A 24,080-nucleotide genomic window follows, 5' to 3' on the forward strand; every position below is an offset into this window, starting at 1 on the left:
ATCTTAAGATCGCAACAGCAAACAGAGGTTACTTATTTTTCTTTTCCTTCTAAATATCAAACTTGTTGCGAGAAAAATGTCGAAATTAGGCAACGATAACGACAATTTCAAGCGTCGTTTTATTCTTACAACGATCTCGAATGTCCTTTCGTTATTACGTATCTTACAAGAAAAACGAAAATTTTAAATTTTAGATTTAAAATAGTTTAAAAATGTGAAACGACACTAAGAGTTTCGAGCGTAGTTAATTACCCCTTTGTTAGAAAAATTACGAACGTTGTTGCGAATTATCAACTAAAAAGCAACCGGTCAGGTCAAACCGATCGGTCGATATCACGTACCTTGAATAACTTAACGCTCAAGGTGGAGGAGGTTTAATATTAGGTTGTCCGGAAAGTATCTTTCTTTCGCAACTGTTTTTTACAACAGTGCACCTTCATACAAACGCGAAACTAAGTCTGTAAAATGTCGCGGTGTTTGTCTCAACAGGACAAAATGGATCGTACGTAATTCGACAAAATAATATAAAACAAAAAATATTGTGCGTCTATTATTTCGGACATCTTAATATTTAGTAAGTGTTAGTGTAATTTGTTACCTTATTTGCATTTTTTGTATGTTATTGGGATGCTGTGAACACGGCGGTGGTAAGATATGATTGAGACTGAGGTATTTCATTCACCTGCACGGCACGACAATCTGTTGATGACCGAAGTATTTCACCCGCACAGTATGATGTTTTGTTGATGACTGAGACTTGGTTGTTGCTGATTCCCTCCCATCAGCCGTTGGCTCTCGTCCGTCCATTGTGCCTTCCTGATCGGAGATTTTCCCTGATCTCTGTGTCATCAGCTCGGGGAGGACAGGACTTTGGAAATCGAGGATACTTCGAAATTTCCTGAAGAAAGGGTAAGTGCTGTCCGAGTCATAACGAACGCCCGCTCTGACCCTTGAACAGTCCCGTTTACACGTTGTTGTTAGTGATATTTATTTCGTATGTTCTTGTTCCTCGTCGTCGATAAGTAATGGAACTATTTTATTGACTCCGCGTTTGTATTCTCCTGGTTTATTTTCGACTATTGCTGTTCGTATCGTGTGCTCCGTATGTTTCAGTTAGTTGTATTTCTAGAATTTCTGATTCCCTCGAGTAGACCGTTTCCTGCATATTTACACTTATCAATTTCGATGTTGATGTTTTTTAAAATCGAATCCAAGGTTGCAAGGTGTTTCAAATACTCGTTAGATTTCGTTGCTTTCGCTAGAGATAAAGGACTAAGTTGGTTGCTAACTTTTGTAAATCCGATGTGTAGTCGATGTAAATTCACGTTCAATTCGCTGATTTTCTGTATGTTGCTGATTCGCCCCACCAGCCGTTGGGTCTCGTCCATCCATCGAACCAAACAAACGTTGCGAGGAAAATATTAGAAAAATTCCGAAATTTAGAAAAACTAAACTTTCATAGATTAAATTAAACGTCGTAAATAAAATTATCGTTATTAAGGCTTAAATATCCTTTCGTTATAATTATTTACTGTGTATAAGTATCTTGTTGCGGTATCCAAGATGAAGAAAACGAGCGACAGTGCGTTTCCTCTCGATTGGACACGATAAATTGTAACAAATGGTGAGATGCAGAGGAATAATGCCTCGATATAGTGGCGTCCATCGCACAGGGGGTCGTGATACCCGTTAGATAACGCGCGTGCTCATCGTGGACCGGATTCCGGCTTTTGCCAGGACGCAATCGGTCTGCTCGTTTGCCATGCACCGACTCTATCGCTCCATTCCATTTGAGATGCACACAGTTCGCTTTTACTTTTGCTTCCTTCACCTTCACCGTCTCCTCTTCTCTCTTTCCTCGCTGCGGGGCCTTTTTTTCTCACGGTTACGTCTGCCAGCGACCGTGTCACAACGCTTGCCAGAGACTACGTTGCCGTTTATTATTCTTGTTAAATCTGGCGAACCAGCGGTGTAGAATTCATTAGCTCAACGTGGCCAGGTATATTTATGATTGTGATGAGTTAACCGTTACTCTGCGCTCGTTAATTCGATTCTGTTGGTTCATAGAGGGTTAAATTAGACAAACTGCTTGTTAGAATTTGGAATTGAAAATACAAACCTTACGCGCAATTCGGCAATGTATAGGTGCGGTATGTAGACGAGAAAATTTGTTAGACGAGGTAGAAGCAGAACGAAGACTCGTCCATTCGATGAGTTTTGATTCTGTGAGTTTGTTGGGAACGATTAATGCAATCTTGATTTCGTTAAATTCGATAAACTGTCTTTCAAGACGTATGATTTTAAAAGTACAAAGGTGAGGATATTTATCATTGTTTTTGTATCATTCTTTTTTAACGTTTTGTATGTATCATTTTTACGCGATTTGGTATATGTTAAACAATTTGTCGGATGAGATGAGAGTAGCATAAAGACTCGTTAATTCGACGTACTCGTTCAATACTTTGAATCCATAGTTTTTTGAAGATGAATAATACAATGTCGATCTCTTTAGATCTGACATTTTTGTTTCTTTTTTGTTAAATAATATGACTTGCTAATATACAGTCTTCGTGAATACGAATTTCCCTACAATTGTTACTATGTTTCTAAATTAGTAATTACCTTTCTTTGAATTTCATGTTCGTAAGATGAATCCGTCGAAAGACAAGAAGTGCGTTCCGTCCACTCGAGCTCGAAACGATATATAAGTCCTACAAACGAGACGCGCATCTTCTAATTCGCCTGTGCTTCTTCAATTTATCTCCATTACGCAGCCGATCAATTTAATTCATTGCGCTATCCCGTTCATTGACTTCTCAATTCGCTGATGCATCGCTTCGAGGGTTTCAAAGTTGCGATTCGCTGCAACGTAGTTGTACGCAATTCGCAACTCTAGCCAACGCTATAGAATGACCCGGTTCTACGATTTAAATCTTGTATTCTATCATTTCGCATTGCATTCGCATTTGCGTGTTTCGATCGCAGGCAGAAAGGGAATATTTGTAGGATAAGCACCGGACGAAAGAATCTTAGTAAAACAGGTAGAAAAGGACATCGTATTTTGACAAAACAGAATTGCATTTAACAAGACCATAGAAAAGATACAAATATCATACACCATGAAATAGGCGACTGTTACCAATATGGTAACATGAAAGAAGACACCATGATATAACAACAAAAACAGCCTTATATTTGATAAAAGTAATTACTAGATACAACAACTACATACCACAGAATAGGTGACACTTATCAACGTGGTAACAAACTTTCAGTACAAAATTAAAAATTAAATTTAAACTTCCTTCCATACGTAACTGTACATTGGCAGAGACATCGAACGAAAAATCGCCAAAATTGATTCGGGCCACTGGTGAAATAAAAGCAACGATGACAAGTGCACATTGAAGGGAATTAAAGATGGTTTCAATAGTCGATCAGCGATCATAACGAATAACAAAGAACGAGCCCCCTCCTATGTGTAGAACGACAGAGTGTTGACTGTAAGACGGAAGGATCGAGCGGAGGCAGTACGCGATAGGTAGCTGGCCGATCGGGTACCGGATCCAAAGATATTTTTCTGCGACACGGCGTGGACGGGCCGCAAAGGTGAAGGCGATCGCAGGCGGTTTCCCGGGTGTTTACGATCTGGAAACTGACGCACGAATCCGCGAGGGAAGCGCGGACGAGGCCGCACAGAGAGATCCGGCATTCCTGGAAATTATCACCTCCGGGATTTGCGATCGTGACGCCTGACAACGACTGGTTTCGAACAGTCGAAGCGGAGGTCGCGAGTTTTCGGCCGTTCAAGGCCGTCTGACAATCAAAGTCGTAACCCTTCAGTGTTAGGGACACTTGGGTTCTCGTGCACTCGATAAGTGATATTATTTTTATTATATTGTATGTATAAACACGTTCAATGACTTTATATTTAATCGATTATACAGTGGCTATTGAAAGTATCTGCACATATTGTTATTTTGCTATGAAGCTTCTTTTCACTAGGTGTAACATTTCGTTTTCATAGTATCAAATGTTTGTAGTCGTATGAAAGACACGTAGGAAAAATGTAAGTACCTGGCAATTACTAAATAATTACGGTATAGTCTGATTTATTCGAAATAATAGGGAGACGAAATCGTTGGAACAACGAAATTTTTGGATAGTAGAATTAAGCATTTTTCTGATATAAAATTTCATTTAATTCAAATACGTTCTTTTTGTGTTTCGAAGCGTCGAAGCCTTTTTCCGAATGCCACAAACGCTTCAGCCGAGAAGTTACTTCATTACCACTTTCATTTGCTGTTGCCATTTCTGTAAAATCGTCGTTATTATCGTCTTTATCGCGATGAGATCATTTCATTACATCAAGATATTTAAAGTTTCTCTACTGTTGCCAGCAGCAGAGAAATGTACGTGCTAATATTCAGTATCGTGTTTTTTATTGACTGTGATTATAGCTTTTTCGACGTTATATATTTTTGCTACTTCTATTGCACTTACGTCATTTTCGAGAATTTTAATTACGCTATACTTTGTTTCGATAGTTAGAACGCTATTAGTTTTATAACAAATTCTTATAACCAAAATTCATAATACTTTCTTCAAATTAGAAGATCATGTAATTCGACGTTTTCGAAAATTCAAGTGTATTTTGACTTTTTATGAATAAATATCCGAGTTTGATGAAAAAAGGTACCAAATTAATTTATGCAGGCCTTTTTTGGCACAATTATACTACTACTTAATTACCGGTGGAACCACGCGAGGCACAAGTTACCAGTATTATTGAATTCTCTTACCAAATAAATTTAATAATAAAATAACTTATATCTTACAAATGAATTTTACAGATTACCAGTCATTTTATTGTTCTATGTGACGAAACTGCAAAATTATAAAAGAGAAATCTATAATCTATAACTTCTAACTTATCAGTTCACTAATATTATTTAATAAAATATCGTGCAATCATCAACCATAGTCAAAATTGAGGTCCCCCTTACAATTATGCTGACTCTGTATAATTTCCTTGTTATTGTACTTGTTACTATCAAATATTATACTGTTAAATTCTTTCTATTTTGTTTGTATAGTTTTGTTGCACAATTGTTTGTATAATTCTGATAATTGGTTTCATTAATTATATAGGAAGGAGAGACAGAAGAGAAGACAGAAGTTAGGATTACGAGAATGTACAAACACGTTTGAAAGGAAAGTAAAAGTAAAAATTATAAGTACCATGGACAACGAACGACCTCGAATGCCCGAAATTTCCGGCCTCTATACTATCGCGATACGGTTCTCAGGTATGAATTCCATTTCAATATGAATAAAATACAAATTTTAACAGCCTTGGTTCGCTTATTGGAGTACGCGAATCCATTCACGGAACTCGACTGCCTTCATTGAATGATATGATCTGTCGACATCGGTCGAGTATCGCTGAACGAAATGTTACGTTAATTTAAATTCCTAATTTGGAATCGAAGCAATTATCGAGCTGACAATAGAGATTCTGTTCTTCATTTTATGTTTCTTTCATTGTCATTCGTCGTTTTCTTCTTTTTCATGTACCCGCTTTATATTCATTTGCACAACAACGATCCCCATAAACGTAACGAACGAAGCGCAAAATTATTCCAACTGCCCTTGTACAAGATTATGTCAAAATTTTGTTTAATAAAATCTCCATTTAATTAACTATCATCCATATGTTTCCGCCCTTTCAGGAGCGTTCTTGCTGGTCATGAAGACAAGATTTCCTTGTCTTCCACTTTTACTTTAGAAGAAAGGACGCGTATGGTACCTTCGAGTTCGATGAAACATCGTAGGCTCGAAGAACAGCCAGCCAAAGATATTAGATACGCATCTTTTTTTTTTCTAGCTGCAGGAACTCAAGTTTAAGGGGTGAAATCACCCTTCAAATTTCGATCCTTTGGAAGCTAACTCGAAAAAAGTTAGGTCGAAAAGTCGGTTGAAGATAAAAAGAAATTTGTTTAACAAAAATTGTGCAGTTTAACAAAAAACGCGCCAGAGGAGAATGCTAAAGTCAGTGAAAACAATTTTCAGAGATGTTTAGAAAGATTGCATCAGCCGTGTTTGCTTAACAGAATTTCTTTTTTACCTACGTAATTTAGTGAAAATACATCTCGTTGAATGTCCATAATTATAATCTAAATTGAAACGTACAATAAACCTCTTCTAGTCTTAATAAATTCATCTTCAACGCCCCTTATTACAAATCCCTTAAGTCATGTTCGATCCAATCGTGTTCCTCCTGCACCAAACAATTCTCTGTCGGAGAAATATAAAACACTGTTCTATTTCATCGCGTTGCGCCGAAGTTCTTTTTCCCCGACTTTTTCTAACAAAACAAGAACAGGATTAGATCGCAGAAGGTTCAAAGATCACTGCTGAGTCGGCTAAAAAGTGAAATTCGTTTAAACTTTCTCATTATCCTTCCGTCATTTCTTATTTCCTTCGATTAAACTCTCTTCGAGCTCGCTTGCTTTATTTTCCTCTCGGTTCTCAAGGCGATGTGCCGCCGTGCCTCATTGTAGTTTCTCAGCCAAGTTGTTTCCGCTGACAGCCTGGATTAATCAAGTTTAATAGGTTAAAGTCGCGTTCGTTGTTCGCCGTTTCGTCTCGCGATAAACGCGGCCAAAATAATAAACAGACGCGCTTAAAACGCATATTTAGCTACCTGTTCTGACCATGACGCTGCGTCTTGCGCGCGTATCAGGACAGAGATGCGATTATATACGACCAAACCTTGTTATTCTCTTGAATCATCCCGAACATTCATCGAATTCAACTGAGTTATTCGTATCTCCATGAACTTTCATCGACTCCCCCTTTGCGAGCCTTGACCGCTCCAGTCATAAATTCATAAACCTGCATCTATCGTTTTAAATTTTAAGTTTTGCGTACGTTAAACGACGCAGGATTGTGTTACAGAGTTTAGCGTTTCTCGTATATATTTTTGTATGTCTCTGTATGTTCTTATATAACCGTCAATCATTTATAATCAGAGCAAGAATATTCTATTAACGTCTTGTGTCCCTGTCAGACTTCCTTGCTTCAGGCTATATATACATATACTATTGTCGATAAACATCTAAAAAAAACTGTAACTGGTTTGTAACAACATGAATGTTAAGTAAAATATATTTATATATTAATGGGAAACTAATGGCTAAAAGCAATACTCATCATACTTTTACAGATTCAACGAATAATGTAGACTTGCCGAGAATTTATTTGCGAAGAAAATAGAATTTATATGTATTAACAAATAATAAATTCGAATTGTTTGTTTAAAAACTTGATCGACAGTGTATTAAAATTAAATATGCGATTCGTTCATGTACCTACATGGTATTCATAGTCCTTTTGTTAATTTAAAAGAATCTTCCTTATCTGATCTGTGTCTTAGAGACCAGATAGTCTATCTGATTTATGTTTTGTAGATTAAACGGGGATAAAGAACTTTCCCAGAATATTCTGTGATAAACCTGGCTAAAAGATTCTACTATGACGTATTTTCATTCTTGCAAGCGGCAATATTTCATTACATATCCGTCAATCGTCTAAAACCAATTTCATCGTGTCATGTAATGATAAACTAATAACGTAGAATGTAATTATATAGTATTCGTTTATTATTTACCGCTATTATATCAAATTATATCTTGTCAAAAAAGAGCGTCCATGAGTGTATTTCCAGGTACTTCTGAACGATTATACGTAGATATATCCTGCAATACAAAAGTACAAATTGCAAATCATGAGAGAAAAGATCGTGAAACGCGGAACTGATCTGCGTATTAAGTCGAACGATCGAACGGTACCGCCCATTTTGCCGATCGATGACCGTACAATGCAGATAAACGATAATTGCTCGCGTTTCGCTCGATCATAAGAACTTTCTCACGTTCCTCTTTTTTTCGTCTCTCTCTCTCTCTCTCTCTCTCTCTTTCTCTCTCTCTCTCTCTAAAATTGCCCCATTATCTCTTTCCATTTGGCGATGAAACGATATCGACGGTACGCTTAATCGAATTAATTAATAGCATGGTTGCGCCTGAAATGACATACCGAAATAATGGCCGATGAAAATTACCCAAAAGCTTAATCCGTTTCCACGATGTTTACTATATTGTGACACGTGTTGGCTCGTGCAAAACGAAAGTACACGATGCCAAGGTCTCGGATTATTGAAACCTTGATCGCATTTGATTGGACACTTTCGAATTATGTCCTTTCTTTGTTTTGGTTAAAGTGGAGGAAATTGAATACATACTTCCCTTTCACCCTTGAAAAAAAATGTAAATTGCTTGGTAGCGTCACGATACTCGATTGCTTTTATTCGTGTTACGTGGAAGATTAATGCAATGTGTGTATTTCACGATAAACATATTTAACGCTGAAAGATACACGTTTGTTTAGCCCCATTTTTTAGAGTATGACAGATTTAGTAAGTTTGAAAACAAAACTTTTATACGCTAATGAAAATAAGTTACATCTATGTAGGACAATCCCTTTTGGCGGATATCATACATATCATGAGGAACGATAACGCATTTCTTACGATACAAGCACATTTTAACAAGTACAAGGAAAATCGTATAATTATGTCTAATAATTTTTCTGAAGAAGATTCTCAACCCTTTAATGACAAATGAACGATGTATATGTACATCGAATTAAATCCTATAAATTATACAGCATTTATATGAAAAGTTACTTTTAACCCATAACTGCTGACATAAAGTCCAACTTTCTTTTCCTGTAATTTTTTTCAATCTCTTCTTATATGATGTATTATGTAAACTATTCGCTAGCAAAAAAATTTAGTACATGCTGGCATAGGTACAATTTTCTAATACATGTTTGCAATATGTAGAGATATGTTGTCGAATAAAAACAGTGCCTAATAAATACTTCGAATATTTTCTAATAGGAATGCGGAATATCGTTCTGCCACCTTTCTATAAAAATTCTTATATCAATTTTACAAATGTATAATTTATAAAAAAAAAGATTCGTACGTTTCTATCAATATGTAATAACTATAGATATAATTTATGGAATTTTTAATTATAAAATATCTATAATTTTAATAGATATTTAAATAGAATTTAATTACAATTTAAAATATCTATTTTAAATTCTTTATATATATATAATTTAATAGTAGGATAAGGGATTGAGGAATAATTAATTTTTAATTCACCAAACCCAGCAACCGTCTAGTAGTTTGTACTTTGTTAAGGGTATACGTAAAGGCTGTATTTAAAATGTAAAAATGTTCCCCCCATACCTTGCATTTTTGTTTCAGAACTGTTTTTTTTTTTTCTATTTTAAGCGATTTCTTTCGTTGATACAGCCCGAACCTTGAGACTTTACATGACGAAATAAACGAATTTAGTCTCTGGGCGTGTTAATGGCTGTACTTTCAAGCGATCGTTTATTAATCCCCTGTTCATTATGGCAAAGGACTGATAACTCATGCATTTATGTTGCAACGAATGTAACAAAATACGCCTGAGATGATATTTGTACTCGCCGCTTTCCTATCGGACTCTATTAATTAAATACTGCGATTCAAGCAGGACGAGACGTTGCTTCTTGAACGTGAGTATCGTTTACAAGCTTATCATGCTTACATTATTTTGATTCGCCGCTTACATCGGCTATCTAGACGGTTATTAATTACGTAAAACGTAAGTTACGCTTTAATTAACCGGTACTGTTATGCGTGTCATTTTTCATTTCTACCGTGAAAAAGAATGTTCTTGAACAGATAACGAACAGGATCCTTATGCAGCGGATCGCTTGCTGCGTTGAAGGCAAAAGGAGTAAAATTTCAAAACAATTACGGAAAGAATTATCGACAAGGATGATCCGCGTATGAGAACAGTGATTTATACTTCGTTGATGTCATAACTTAACGTTAACGGTACTGGTTTAAAATTTATGCAATATCCAGAATGTACCGAGTCTCATAACTTAGAACTCATTTTACAAATACCTAATGATACATTCGTTCGATTTATTTTATAAAACATCTAAAAAATACCGAGTTTCGCGAATTCGTTATGGTCAGACTGGGAATATTAAGAAATTGAAGTTTTCTAATCTTTCGGATCATCCGCGTTGTTTGAACGTCTCAATCAAGTCTTCCGCATTTATCGGAATCTTATCAGGTTCGTCAAACTCCTTAAAAAAATCGTATATCTCGAAATTCCTCAAATTTTTCAAATTCTTCAACCGCTCAGACCTGATCAAACTTTCCAAGCATTTACAACTTTCCAATTTCCAAGCTTCAACGCTCAAATACGCGAAACCCTATAAACTCATACACCCCTATATAACCCCATAGCCCCATATACGCCCTGGAGAACGTCTAATTTTATGGAATATTCAGACTATTTCCAAATCGCATGGGATTGAATCGTTCGTAAATTTAGGATCCCGTGCAACGTCGTGTTCGACGCGTGTTTCGCTTCGAAAACGACCACACGATCGATCGATCGTCTCGTAAACGAACCTGTTGCATGATCGCTAAGGAATTCGTAACGACGCCGCGAAACCATCGAAGAAGAAGAGAATATTCGCTCCCGCGATGGTCATAAATGGAATGCGGATCTTTATGCGAATTCGTATTTTTAAGGATATGATTAAAAAAATAGAACGTTGGTCGAAAATTGTTTTGCTTACCAAGTGTGCAATACAGAAGACGCTATACTTTGGATATTTCATATATATTTTTCGTATTAACGCGCATTCTATCGCAATCCTGCACTTTCGAATTTTTTTTAAATGCATAAGATTAGACGCTTTCATATAAATGCATAAAAATCCCACAGTATAGTCAGAAAATTGATTTCATATAGCAAATAAAAACACTTTCTGCTATATGATAAATATATTCAACGACTGTACAGTATTGTACTAGTAGTAGTACTGTTTATTATCAGTTCTACCGTATAATTGAATGTTAATGTACATTTCTTTTTACTTTATCTATAATAATTAGCAATCTACGTGAAACTATCTTCCGCAGTTTTTAAATTTAAGTAAACTATTATTGTATTTATAAATATTTTGTCATAGATTTCTTACTAATCGTCGTATTTCTATTTTAGGTTTCGGAGAATGAAGACAATTTAAAAAAAAAAAGAGAGAGAAAGGGAAATATTCGACGAAATAAAATAATAAAAGTGGGAGACAAAACTGTTACGGAGGTGTTACCGTGATTATGTAATAACGTTTGGGATCTTCCAAGACTGTATAATAATAATTAATCAGTTAGCTGTTTCTGACGAATATACTCGTCACGAAGAAATGGCGATATTTCGTGCCATGACAAGGCCTGTCAGTAAGAAAATTAAAAAATAAAACGTCATTTCATTACAACTTAATTCTATGTTATAACATTCCACACGTATCCTGTGCTTGACGAGTATACTCGTCACGCTTACTTTTTGCAACACATTTTACATCGTAACAGCTAACTGGTTAAGGATTACGCTGCCAATCGAGTTGATATCATTCTCAATTTATAAAATAAGACATTAAACATTGCAGTACAAAGATCTTCACACAGCAAATACTTCGCATTATAAATTTTACACAACTCTAACACAATTTTTCGTAAAAAAATTTTTCACAACAAAATTCTCATATGTAGATAACATATTCATAAAAAATAATATTTTGCTATACCTATGTATAAGTCGATAGTTCTAGCGTTAATAGAAACTCGCATCTTCATACTTTAGGATTTCCGTGAAATATAATTGCGATGGCGACACCGGAAGAGTATCCCCGTACGTAGTTTCTCAAATATTTCAGCGATACCGTTCCGCAATAAATCAACAGGAGGTTCATCTTCCACCGCGGGTTTAGCGAGAAAGATTAATGCGAGCTTGAAAGATCGGCTGTTCAATCGGAGATAAACCGATAGGGACGACTACCGACGCTTGAATAATTTCCTCGACTCGCAGCGGAAAGAAGAGAATCGTGATAATCGGTACGTTGAACCGCGCCGTGTGTGTCTTCCTTTTAGGAAACTTGTAAATCCTGTATCGGCCGTGCACGTCGTTCCCGGCCAACGAGAACGAGAACTATCGCGGATCGATCCTCTTTCATTCGTTTCATTATACGTATGCATAATACGTGTATTAAATATTAGAAAATTCGTAAATAAAACCATAAACGTAATCGTAATTCGATCGTGGATTTATCTCTTCAGAGAAATACAGATATCTGAATGTTCAATATTCTTTGATGAATTTCTTAATGAAAATATCCAAAAGTATTTTATTTTGATAATAAAAAAGGTTTAAATATTTGTCGAAAGGAAAAAATAAACGAGGAGATCAAATCAATCGTAATTCAATCGTGGATTTAGGTACTCAATAGCTATTAGATATTCAAAATGGAAGTATCTAAATGTTTCATATTCCTTGATGGATTCCACGATGACAATGTGTAAATATATTTTATTTCGATAACACGAAGTAAAATCAAACCAAATATTGAATTTGAAAAATATGATAAGCTCAGTGGTATCGTGAGTTCTTCTGTCGATAGAAAACCACGCTTGTATTTCACAGGGTGTACCCCACGATACCGGTATTTTTTCGTCATCGTTATCGTTAGCCTTTGGAACTCAATACACCCACGTGTTCACCTTTTTTTCACGTTCGTCAGGAACGCGTAGGTGAGAATCGTGGTGCGAGCGATAGCGAACGATATTATTGCTTCAGCCGTTTCATTTTATAATAATCGGCTAAAACGAGCGCAACGTGCCCGGCAGCTCGGTCATAAATTTCGTTTAGCCTCCTTTCCATAAAACAGACTAGCGGCAAAGCTTCGTGAATGCATAGAATAAAATGCTGTCTACTCTTCGTATTCTGAAACATCCCTCTGGTTCATCATAAATAATTTTATTGATAATTGTATAGACCGCGGATACTTATACATTTATGGGAAATATAAAAATGCAAAAATGAACAGGTTGCATAAATATGAAAATCACAGGAGCGAAATGCGATAATTATATTTTTGTCCGTCTTTGTACTTTAATGCCACGTTCTGATTAAACAACAGGACTTCGGATTCAATAATTTTTCGATTATTCTCGCAAGAGACTGGCGCAGCATATGTTTTAGCTCTAAAGAAAACACATAAAAAGACAATATGTACATATAACGTCGATCGATCGAGGAAGTAACAGATTTAAAAATTGCTTTTTTGGTTTACTAGTTTTATCGCTTTAGTTACGTTCATAAAAATATCAGTTTGCATGAACGTTCTGTTAACGATCGTGAAAATTTCCATATACTTGCGGACATCGAGATTATCTTTTTTAGTATTCGATGTTTTTTAATATCTCAAAAATTCGAATATTTCTATCGGAAGACAAGCGGAGGATGAATTTCTAAAATTCGTTCGCTCTCCCAACTGCAATCATTTTATAATATTTCGTGGACATTAAAATGTACAATTCGCTTTTCAATTATTGTTCCATTGTCATCGTGCATTTCGTTCAAAAAACGATGAACGTGCTATTGTCACGAAAGGTGTTTCGTATGGAAAGAGAAAAATCGTATATGTCGTTCGATAAACCAGGAATCAATCGAACAGCTGTTAGAAACGGTCGTCCAAAGTCTCCGAAATGTCCAGACCTAGAGCGAGACGCCTCGAGTCACGTAACAGCCTACATTTTATTTCACTGCACTTTTACTTTGCGACTGTACACGCGGTTCGGCCTTGCTGCGACCTGAATACCTCGGTTCGCCATCGTTGGAATCCTTCGTGTTGCTGCTCGATTTCGATTTATTAGGAGAGTACGTCTTCCGCGATGTGGCAATCACAAAAACGAAAATTCCTCGCCAGACGCTCGAAACTTAAGCTAAATTAAAAAAAAAATGTTAAAGAAAGCGGTAAGAGGAAACGATGAAATATTTCAACGAAAGTGAAAAGATTTTTCTACGAAAAAATGAATTTCCGAGGACGAAACGATTATCATGATTAATGGCAAAGATGTTGAGCGTAACATTTGCAACAACTTAGTGTAGAACATCAAGATGGTGTGTCAGAATGCATTCTCAGAGACGTGAATTAATTTCGTGCTACTGTTCCGCTGTAGCCGAGTGACGTTTGTAGTTTAACACGTATTGATGAAACCATAAAGTAATTAGTATAGTCAACCCTTTCGTGATTAATAACAAGAACAATACGTACGCTATGAGTATACCCCGGATGTCTATATATTTTTATACTTTTATCAACGTAACTGAAAAAACTTAGTTCCAAATATAAATTTGTCTCATTCGCCAGATATACTCTATTTTGTACATGTTATATATTTTTGCTTGTTATATGCATTCTCTGGATCTCTGCGCTCTTAAATTTCCCAAAAATGACTTTTATAAAAATACCTGGATTATTACACTTTTTTTCTGTCACCATAGAAACCTGCTGAGACATGTAGTAAGTAACGCACCTATTATAAATAAAATATTACAATAGTGCATCATCGTAGAAGAAGAAACTTGTTACAATATTACGTACAAAGAATGGAATTTCCACAAGCCGATATTTTTTTACAAATCTACTGCATAAAGGTTCGTTTAAATTTATCGCGTATTTTATCAGTTCTGCGACATGAATCTTCGCGTTGATCGTTATTGCCCCTTATTAGATCTAATTAGTACTTCACCACCCACATTCCCGTTTATTTTACAAGATAATTTATACCACGATGCAACGGGCTCGTACTGGAATGTAATTATATGAAGTATGCATTAACATTACTATGCGAAACGTTCGATCAAGCTTCGCATACCACAATTAATTCAGATAATGAGGATTTCGCTGCGCAGGAACAGTTCGTACATTCAGACCAAAATGTAACATCGATTTAATACGCCAAATATAGCGACGAGAAGCCTCTACGTTGTTTTATCATTTTTGTTATATCGTTTACACAACTTTATGAAGCACGATAACACCGGAATCACCAGATGCGATTTAGCTTCATTCGCGAGATTAAGCATTTCGATGAAGCGTTACATACTCGTTTAACTATCGCTTGAGTTTCCCACGTTGTTCCTTAGAAAACGGTAGAAACAGTGGAAAAACAGGCTTTCTCAAAGTTGTACTGTGCACGCTCGAGATAACATTTGTACGATTTCTAAGAGAAGATCTTTGTAATCTCGTGAAACGATAATTAAGAAGAGGTCTCTAGATTTCAGAGCGCACCAAATAATCCAGAACACTCGTACGATTTAGCTAAGTCTAACTCTGTCCAAATCCTTTCGAGAATTTACTAAGACTATAAAAAACTCGCCAAGCTATAAAATATAATATTTATAATTATTTATAATCATTATTTAGCTTCGAATGACACCCGGTTACATTTTCCTTTACATTTTGCGTTTTACTTTTTATCCAATCGATCTTACAACCTAATTGTCACATAGCAGAGAATATGATAAATTGATTTCTTCGAAGATAGGCAAGAAACCGCGGTCACATGAAAACTTCACACGCCATTGCGTACTAATCTACGAAAAAAAGAAGAAGAGAAGAAAAAAAAAGAGAAAAGAACTAGCTCAATCGGGTTTTGCTTCGAGCGAAACTCTCGCAAGCCCAGACGATCGACTCGCGAAATTCAATATCATGCAAATGGAACATCCCGTTGCCGAAGTTTCCGCGGAAAATCTGTTCCTGTCCGCGATGCTCGGCCACTCCCTGTTTATATTAGTCGCGCGTGCGTCTGCGTTAGAGACGCGCTTTGCATACGGCCGTAGAAACGGATAAAGGACGACTCCGTGGTCAGGTAGCTCGCGAGATGCAGCCGAGGAATCGAGTTCAAGGACCTTGCTTTTCCGGAATAGAATGCGAGCCGCGCGTACTGTTTATGTGTATTACCAAGCGGCTGGATGCGCAGCTCTTAACGGCTCCAGTCTACAGTCTGTACTCAGGAAATGCATTTTCGAAGAATGTTTCTTCTTGGCACGACGTAAGGACGAAAGGATGGGGATCCTTTCCTCTTGTCGAGATTCGCAAGCTTTACGAGCGCGGGTAATTGAAAGCGTTATTCTTGAAAGGATTTGGACACGTTGCGGTTTACTATATTTTGTATTACTTTCTCGTACGTTTGGCGGCCAATGGTTTCAGCTTTCAGAAAAAGTTTGGTTGATTTAAAACTATGGAATTTCTGTAATAGAAAAGAAATATATTTCATACTTTCGATAAGAATGGTAAGAGAAATAATTTTTTGAGAATCCTTGAATTATATACCGAAATTTGGATGAATTTAATGCTTTATAGTTTCGTATTACGGCGAAATTCGCTTATCATAATCAGTTTGAAACTTACAATTCTTTTTTCGATAAGAATAACCGACCGATAGCGCCATGCAGAGGATCGAAAATTTTCATTATTGAATTCAATCTACTACAAACGATCACGACGTTTATACGATTTATATCTATCGCAGACGCTTAATACCACATTACACATTTTTGCTACATTTCGTGTAAACAATTGCTTTTTGCAAACAATATGAGATTTATTTTGAAAAACTTATCAAGTGTTGTCTGTCGTTTGTTTGCGTATTATTAGCCGCTGAATATCATTCTCGCAGTCACAATGCTCCTTCAAAATTTGTTTGTTCCTTTTTGTGATATGTAAATGATAATTGATATGCTTCGGTTAGAAGTAAGTTTTGACGAAAAGATCCATTTAGTAAGAATTTCCTGACAATTCTATTCGTTCCTTCTCAAATGTAATTATCATCCTTTTAAGGGTCACGTGTAGTATCTATACGTATTTTATAATTGCGGACGATGTACGATCTTGAAACTTTCGAGCGCGAGGACCGAATATTTTCCATGCTTCGTTTCGTGCGTGTATTTCCTAGCATTGTTACATAACTAGCTGCAATCACGATCCTTAATTCCTATTTGTAAATTATAAATTATTTTACCCACGATAATTCGACGGCTCTTCGTCCGATGCGATTATACAAACGTTCTTTATTCATAAGAAACGTACCCTAAGAAACGTACGACACTTTACTAGATACGAAATTCCATGCCAATTCGCTTTAATAAGTCATCCAACGCAATTATAGATCTATCTTGGCTATTCAGAGAGAGAAACATCGAAACACTGGAAATGATTAGTTTCTAAATGACGACACCTATGCATGTTTCATTTCAATAATAATAATTAGAAATATAATTACGAGAAAGCCAAAAATACTAAATATTCTAGAAAATTCATAAATAAGAAGATTAGACCGATCGTAGGTAATACAATGATGAATTTATATCTCCGAAGAAGTAAAAATATCTGAACGTTTTAGATTCTTTGATTAATTTCCAGATTACGACATGCAGAGAGTATCTTATTTCGATAAGAAGAATTTTAAATATTTAACGAAATAGGAAGAATACTGGATTAAAAATGTCAAAAATTCGCGAATAAGAACGCGCGAAAGCAACTAGCGGATTTTCGTTCCCTTACCAGAAGATTAGATGGAGAAATTCAATTTACCGAACACTCGGCTCAATTGCTTTCGTGTTCCGTGAAATTTTCCAGAAATTGCGCGAGTAATTTCGAGAATCAGTAAATTCAATTGGCCCCGATTTCATAAAGTCACGCGGTTTCCGAGAACACGTGAATTTTTGAATATTCTCGTTCAGATCAATTTCAGATCGGTGCTTCTTGACAAACCTGAACTTGACAAATTTCAACACGTAATTTCCGGATCGATATTTTTCGTTCAACAACGTGCACGACGTGTCATCACGGGCAGCGCTTCGCGCGTAATCACGCGAGATTATGCAATGGTTTATGCGCGTTTTCGTGGACGAGAACGAGTCACGGAAGAGTTTGCAAACGTTAACGCGAGATTCTCCCAACGTTTTCACCGCCAGCTACGCGAGATCGACGACCGGATAAATTTCCGCGCATATGCATTTACAGCAGCTCACGAAAGTATTGAAACATTTACACCTTTTTTGAATATATTACGCGCGTTGTATAGAAGACTTTGAAATTTCGTTAACACTGTAATGAGAGCCAGCTGTCATGGTTATATCGATAAAATTCGAAACAAATCTGAGAATACGTGAGAATACAAAATATTTTGCGCAAACGTATATTTCGTAGAAGTCGTAGAGATATTAAAACATTCGGTTGTTCGTTGTATTAACAAGCAGACAACTGATTTTTATGCAAATTCGCATGTTTAGGAATATCATTAAAAACAGTAGAACCTTGCTAGAAAGTTGTTTTATGTACTAATTATTATTAAAGTAAAAAAGCTATTATAAAGACATTAGATTATCGATGAAATATTAATAGAGAAGGTAATAAACATACGGCGACATAATTTGATACTTGATATTCGTTGAGTGAATTGCTGATAGCGTAAGAAAAGTATAAGATTGACGAAGATATCATAAATCAGATTACGATCATTTCACGGCCTGGCATGGAAGTCTAACGGGAAAATTGGCACGCTCGTAGTCGCGTCCGCTAATTTATGCGCTCTTAATTCTTTTAATTCTGACAAAAATTCACTCGAAGATATTCGTGGAATCATGCATAATTACAGATAGCGAAGACAGTTGTTGTTTATCTAAATGTGCTACGTCAGACGACAATGACGTAAACGAGATTACGCGATAACTTTTCATAATATCTACATTCTACGCGATCTTGCACTTTCAAATTTTCTATAAACACGTACAAACCCACGGTCTAATAGGTAAGTCAATGATAAGCAAATATGATGTAGAGGAATGCCGAACTACATCCTGTTGGAGGAGACCAAAAGCGAGGAGATCGTGAACAGGGCAGTGAAGAGGGCGATCAGGTATGAGGAGAAGGCAAGGAGATCGGATAAGAAGCCAGTGAAGCAATGTTTTCGGAAACTGGACAGCAAGAGAGAAACAGAGCTAAAGAACAGGTGGGAAGAAGGAAAATAGGAGGCAATGTGAAGACTAAGAAGAACCGATGGAGGGGAACAGGCAGAAGGAGGAGATCAGGGTGAAGGAGAGGATGGGAGGAAAAGGGAGAGGGAAAAAGAGAAAAAGAGAGAGAGGTCAAGGTACAACCCCCACATACAAGAAGATAAGGACGGAGGGCTTGCCGCGTTACCTGAGGGAGAGAGAGAGAGTGAGAGAGAGAGAGAGGAGAAAGAGAAAGGAAAGATGCATCATAACAAGATTCAGATGTGGAAATGAGAGCAGGGGCGAACAACACTGGAGGGAAAGAGAGGAGCGGCTATATAGGATATGCGAGGAGAAGGAAGAGACGATGGAGTGTTTGTCTGAAGACTGAAGAAAAGCGAGAGAGGAGGGCAAAAAGCGGAAACATACCAAAGAAAAAGGTAGGAAAAGATAAAGTTGGATAAGATAGGTTAAATTAGCTATGGTAAGAACTAGAGATAGGATAAGTGTCACAGTGTGAAAGATAAAATGGTATTGTTGTATTGTGTAGAGATTATGAGACTGATAGGTGGAAGCTGTTCAAAGCCAAAAGGCAACTATTAAATAAATAAATAAATAAATAAATAAGGAGTAAATATGACGTAAGTCGGAAGTCATTCCAAACCGAAAGAATTACAACAAATAGATATAACAAATTCGCTCGGCAATCTATTAATAATAACGCTGCACGTTCAGTAAAATTATCCTTAACACTTATTATATATCTAAAATCACTATCTATGCTGTATACTCAGTTTTTACTAGATGCATGTTTACAGCAAATATATTGCAACTTCTTTGGCTATTCGTACATTTTCAGATTGATTTCTTTGATCGATATTATCCCAATGCCAATGAAATTTCAAAATATTTTATAAAATACGTATAATAGAGTATCGAAATACTCGTAGAAATCTTTTATGAATATATTATATACAGAGAAAGTAGTGAATATACGAGCAAAAAACTTGCCATTCAACTTAATAATAAATATTCAAGTCTCCATATAGATTTGTATTTTACGAATATCATTGGATTCTTATATTTTTCAATAAAAAGAAAATTATGAGGAGGAATCGAGGCAACGAGAATACTTTTCAACGAGGGCCAGTTTTCCAAAGTTTGGAATCAAAACTCCTCGTTCGGATAAATACTGAAAATTCGAGATCTGGATTGCGAACAAAACTCAATCGAGTTTGACAGGGAAATGGGCATCGATCGACACTCGTAGCTCTCGAACGGACAGTGTACGAACCATTCAGATTATCAAATTGCGTAAGGTTTAGCACAGTTGTCGTCAAAACTTTTTTAAAGCATTCGAGTTCGTTGATATGGAACCAAACTTCATTCAATTCACATTAAAGTCCCTCAAACAATATTAACCTAATCTATAATATTACAATATAATACTAATCTATAACCAAAATAGATTTTAATTTGCTCCAACTTACCCTAAAATTCCTCTGATCGACGATAAAGTCAATTAGAATAACGTAACTCGTTTCAACATGCCCAAACCTGACGAAAAACGAGCCAAAAATTTGCTTCAACTCGCTCTAAACCGTTCCAACTTGCTTCAATTCAGTTCCTTCTTGTTCCGGCTAATCCCGATTCCCTGAAACTCAATCTAACTTGAACCAACACGTTGTAGTTTACTTTATCTCGATCGCGATTCCCTCAACTTCTGGCAGACATCTTGCAGTAATTGAATATTTAACGAGACAATACGTTACGATTTGCCGTATATATGAATATAATACTGTCGTTTATATTGATTTTGTTTTTCCGACCATCGCATATCATTATCATTTATAACGTTATTACATGAAAATTACAGGTGAAAAATATGGCATATAGTAGATACGTTTTCATTGATTTTCTGTTTTAAAAATTAGACGTAACAGAGTGGTCGTCAAAGTGATTCATTTGTGATGTTTCACAATAATTTTATAGATACAAAATAATGCATTTTGGGAGATTTTAAATATGTAAATAAGATTTTGCCTTCTGCCTTGAATCTTTTTCTTTTTTTTTATATATATCTTTTATTGTAATTTCTTCGGTACAAGTCTTATATTGCTTTATATTAGTATTATAATATTATTTTATGAAAATTGAAAACTATGCAAACTACTAGGTCCGAAGATGTAAGTCTCTTAGAAATAGCTGATAAGTAAAAGAAATTTTACGCAGGTCAAGCAGTATTTTAATATTATGAAGAACAATATTTTGGAAATTTTGAAGAGTATCAGAAAACACGTGTCTAGCTTCAAAAACCAAATAAAAGGACGATACCTGTAATATGAGATTCGTCGACAGAGTATTGAATTTCAAAATTCGATACTTTTCTGTAAAAAATGAGATGTTTCAGTTATCGTGTTCTCGCTTTATAGTCTTCATACGTTATTATTGTATTGTAACATTTTTCAAGACGTAACATTTATCGAACGTGAATAAAAATTGATAAAGGCAGACATTAAAATCCAAAGAAAAGTCTTCATCCGGGAAAATAACGCGATACGATCACCATGAATAGCCATGACATTCCGATCGATTCGTTCGCAGCGTGTCGTGTGCATTTAAAACTTCATAAAAGCAAATAGTCGCCTTTCCGGAAAACGACTGCATTCCGACAGCAATCAAAGATACAAGTAAAACTACCGGAACGAAACGCAACTAACTCAACTCTCGTTATACAGCGGTACAACATGTATAACATCCACTAATGAATAATAATTTGTATGCGAATAGCGCGTGTTATTTCGCTGCACGCGGTTGCAACCAATAATTAGTTAATCAACTGGAGTTAATAATCGGGAATTAATTCACCGATCATTCTGCACTTAAATGATATTGAATGCGTCGTTGATGGAAAACTTTTTTCGGAAAGTTCTTCGATAGACATTACCGATAAAAAAAATACAAACAATACTACCAATAAGTTAAAATATTATTCTCGTTCCAAATAAAAATATACGTAGAATTAGGAAACACCGTTTGTGTAAAAATTTCGAAGAAATCAGCAAAACTTCACCGTTCCTATCCATGCATCGTTCAAAGAGCTCGATGAATGTTGCAAAATGATTGATTCAAACCGATACACGCATCCAAACAAATTCATCAGTCGATTTAAACTTAGTACATAAAAGTATCCAAAATTATAATAATTCAAGACCAAAGCAAATCTCTATCTACGTTGCCTGTCTAATTGTGTTCATAAAAATATAAATTTGCACAGTCATTATATGAGAAAAACAATCATTCGCATCTTCAAAAACAAATCAAATATTTCTCGGTGGTATCACCTTGAAATCAAGGGTGGGATATTCTCCGCGTTAAAACACCTTCCAACAGGCCCTGTAGCAACAGCAGCGATCGTTTCTACCTTCCTCCAACTAACTCTCCTCTGGTTATCGATTCGTCGACTGTGAAACGCGGTATAAATTCGCTAGCCGGTCATAGAAGTGGCCTGTCGATCCAACAGGATGTGTCCAGGCGCTGAAACAGCCGTGGTAAATTTCACAGATACCGGCAGAACGGACGATCCTGTTTGCACGCGCGAAGAAGAAAAATATTCGTCATCCGGTAAAGCGGGACAACGATGTAACCTGTTGCTGGACGAAGAACGGGGAGTCACTTTATGTCCATCCACCTCGTAAAACGCAATGGTTAAGTGGCATGCAGATACGATCAGCGCCGGCTAGAGAATGGACAGGTACCGAGCGTACAAAGGAGCTGAAGTGACCGCCGCGAACCGTGAGCGCCTTTTTTTCAACGTATGCACATGAAAATTGCACGGTTCAACTCCGTTTTCCCGTGGCGAGCTTGGTGGAAGGCAGCTTTAGACAGGTTGTTTAAGCTTCGTTATTTTATTGAGCTGCAAAAAGGCTAAGGATAAGTACAGTGGCTGACGAAAGTATTCGAACAGAAAGCTTTTATGAATATGTTATATGCCCTATACGAAACTCTTTGAAATTCTATTGACACTGTAACGCGACACGACAGTGATGATTAAACCGCAGATATTTACGCGAATTCATATTTTTATGAATATAATTAAAAAGAAATAGAACTGAAGTAGAATGATACTTTGAATGTTTTATATATTTTTGCACATTATACACTTTCTGTGCGTTTTTACATTTTTTAATCTCCCATAAATGCGTAAAAATCTGTAGTCTAATCATGTTCATATTTGTCAAATTTGAAACCAATCTGTAAATGTATATATTTATTGAAAATATAATACAATAAGTGTTAGAAATGAGCTCACTGAGCATAAAAGCTTATTAACATAACGAAGAATTGTGTAAATACTTTTATTATGTTTGCGAAATATATGCTTACACTAAATATCGTATAGCTTCTACGTACGTTTTCAAATTTGTTTCAAATTTCAGCGATATAATCGCAATAGTGGAATCTCATTACAACGTTAATGAAATTTCAAAATGTTTTGTATAACGCATATAATATATTTGTGAAAAGTTTCTGCAAGTGTTTAAATATTTACGAAAGAATCTAAAATTTCCAAAATATAAGGTTGTAACTTATAATCGTCCAGTTCTCTCCATTTATATAATAAATATAGAAGCAGGACGAATTTATGTTACAATCTAATAATAATATATTTATATAATCATATAAATGAGGAAACATAAAATAAGTAATAAAAGATAGAAACTATTAGGAACGTTCGAAATATGTACGACTTTCACACCTCGCTTCCTCGTAAAGAACATGAACGCATCGATTCGCCTCTCCCAACGAAGGCAACTTTTGTTTCACGAGTTCGCCAGCAACAATAACACACCGTAGAATCGACTGCTGATTCGTGAAAGGCTCTGGCATCATCCTCTCAAATGCCACGTACACGACAAGTCTAATCAGAAAGAAGATCCTGGGAACCGCCCTTTTATGTTTTACACACTTCTTCCTTGTCTCGTCTGCTTATTATTATCATTTGCGAATATACATTGAGAACGCTTATTCCACCCCTTTTTCACAAATACTATTCAACATTTATTCTGTTAAAATTGAGAAAAATTTTAGGCAAAA

At 36.0% G+C, this 24,080-nt stretch overlaps 2 long non-coding RNA genes across 2 annotated transcripts; one reads left to right on the forward strand and one right to left on the reverse strand.

The window, feature by feature from the left end:
* Positions 1 to 3,336: 3,336 nt before the first annotated feature.
* Positions 3,337 to 16,225, forward strand: LOC122566460. Its single transcript, XR_006316530.1, has 3 exons — positions 3,337 to 5,309; positions 9,368 to 9,636; positions 11,151 to 16,225. It is a non-coding gene; the product is annotated as an uncharacterized LOC122566460 (long non-coding RNA).
* Positions 5,734 to 8,936, reverse strand: LOC122566461. The gene is made up of 3 exons (XR_006316531.1): positions 7,673 to 8,936; positions 6,707 to 7,592; positions 5,734 to 6,593 (listed from the first exon to the last, which is right to left on the reverse strand). It is a non-coding gene; the product is annotated as an uncharacterized LOC122566461 (long non-coding RNA).
* Positions 16,226 to 24,080: the final 7,855 nt, after the last annotated feature.

The sequence above is a fragment of the Bombus pyrosoma genome, linkage group LG4, assembly GCF_014825855.1.
Source record: "Bombus pyrosoma isolate SC7728 linkage group LG4, ASM1482585v1, whole genome shotgun sequence".
In the NCBI taxonomy this organism is placed as follows: Eukaryota; Metazoa; Arthropoda; class Insecta; order Hymenoptera; family Apidae; genus Bombus; species Bombus pyrosoma.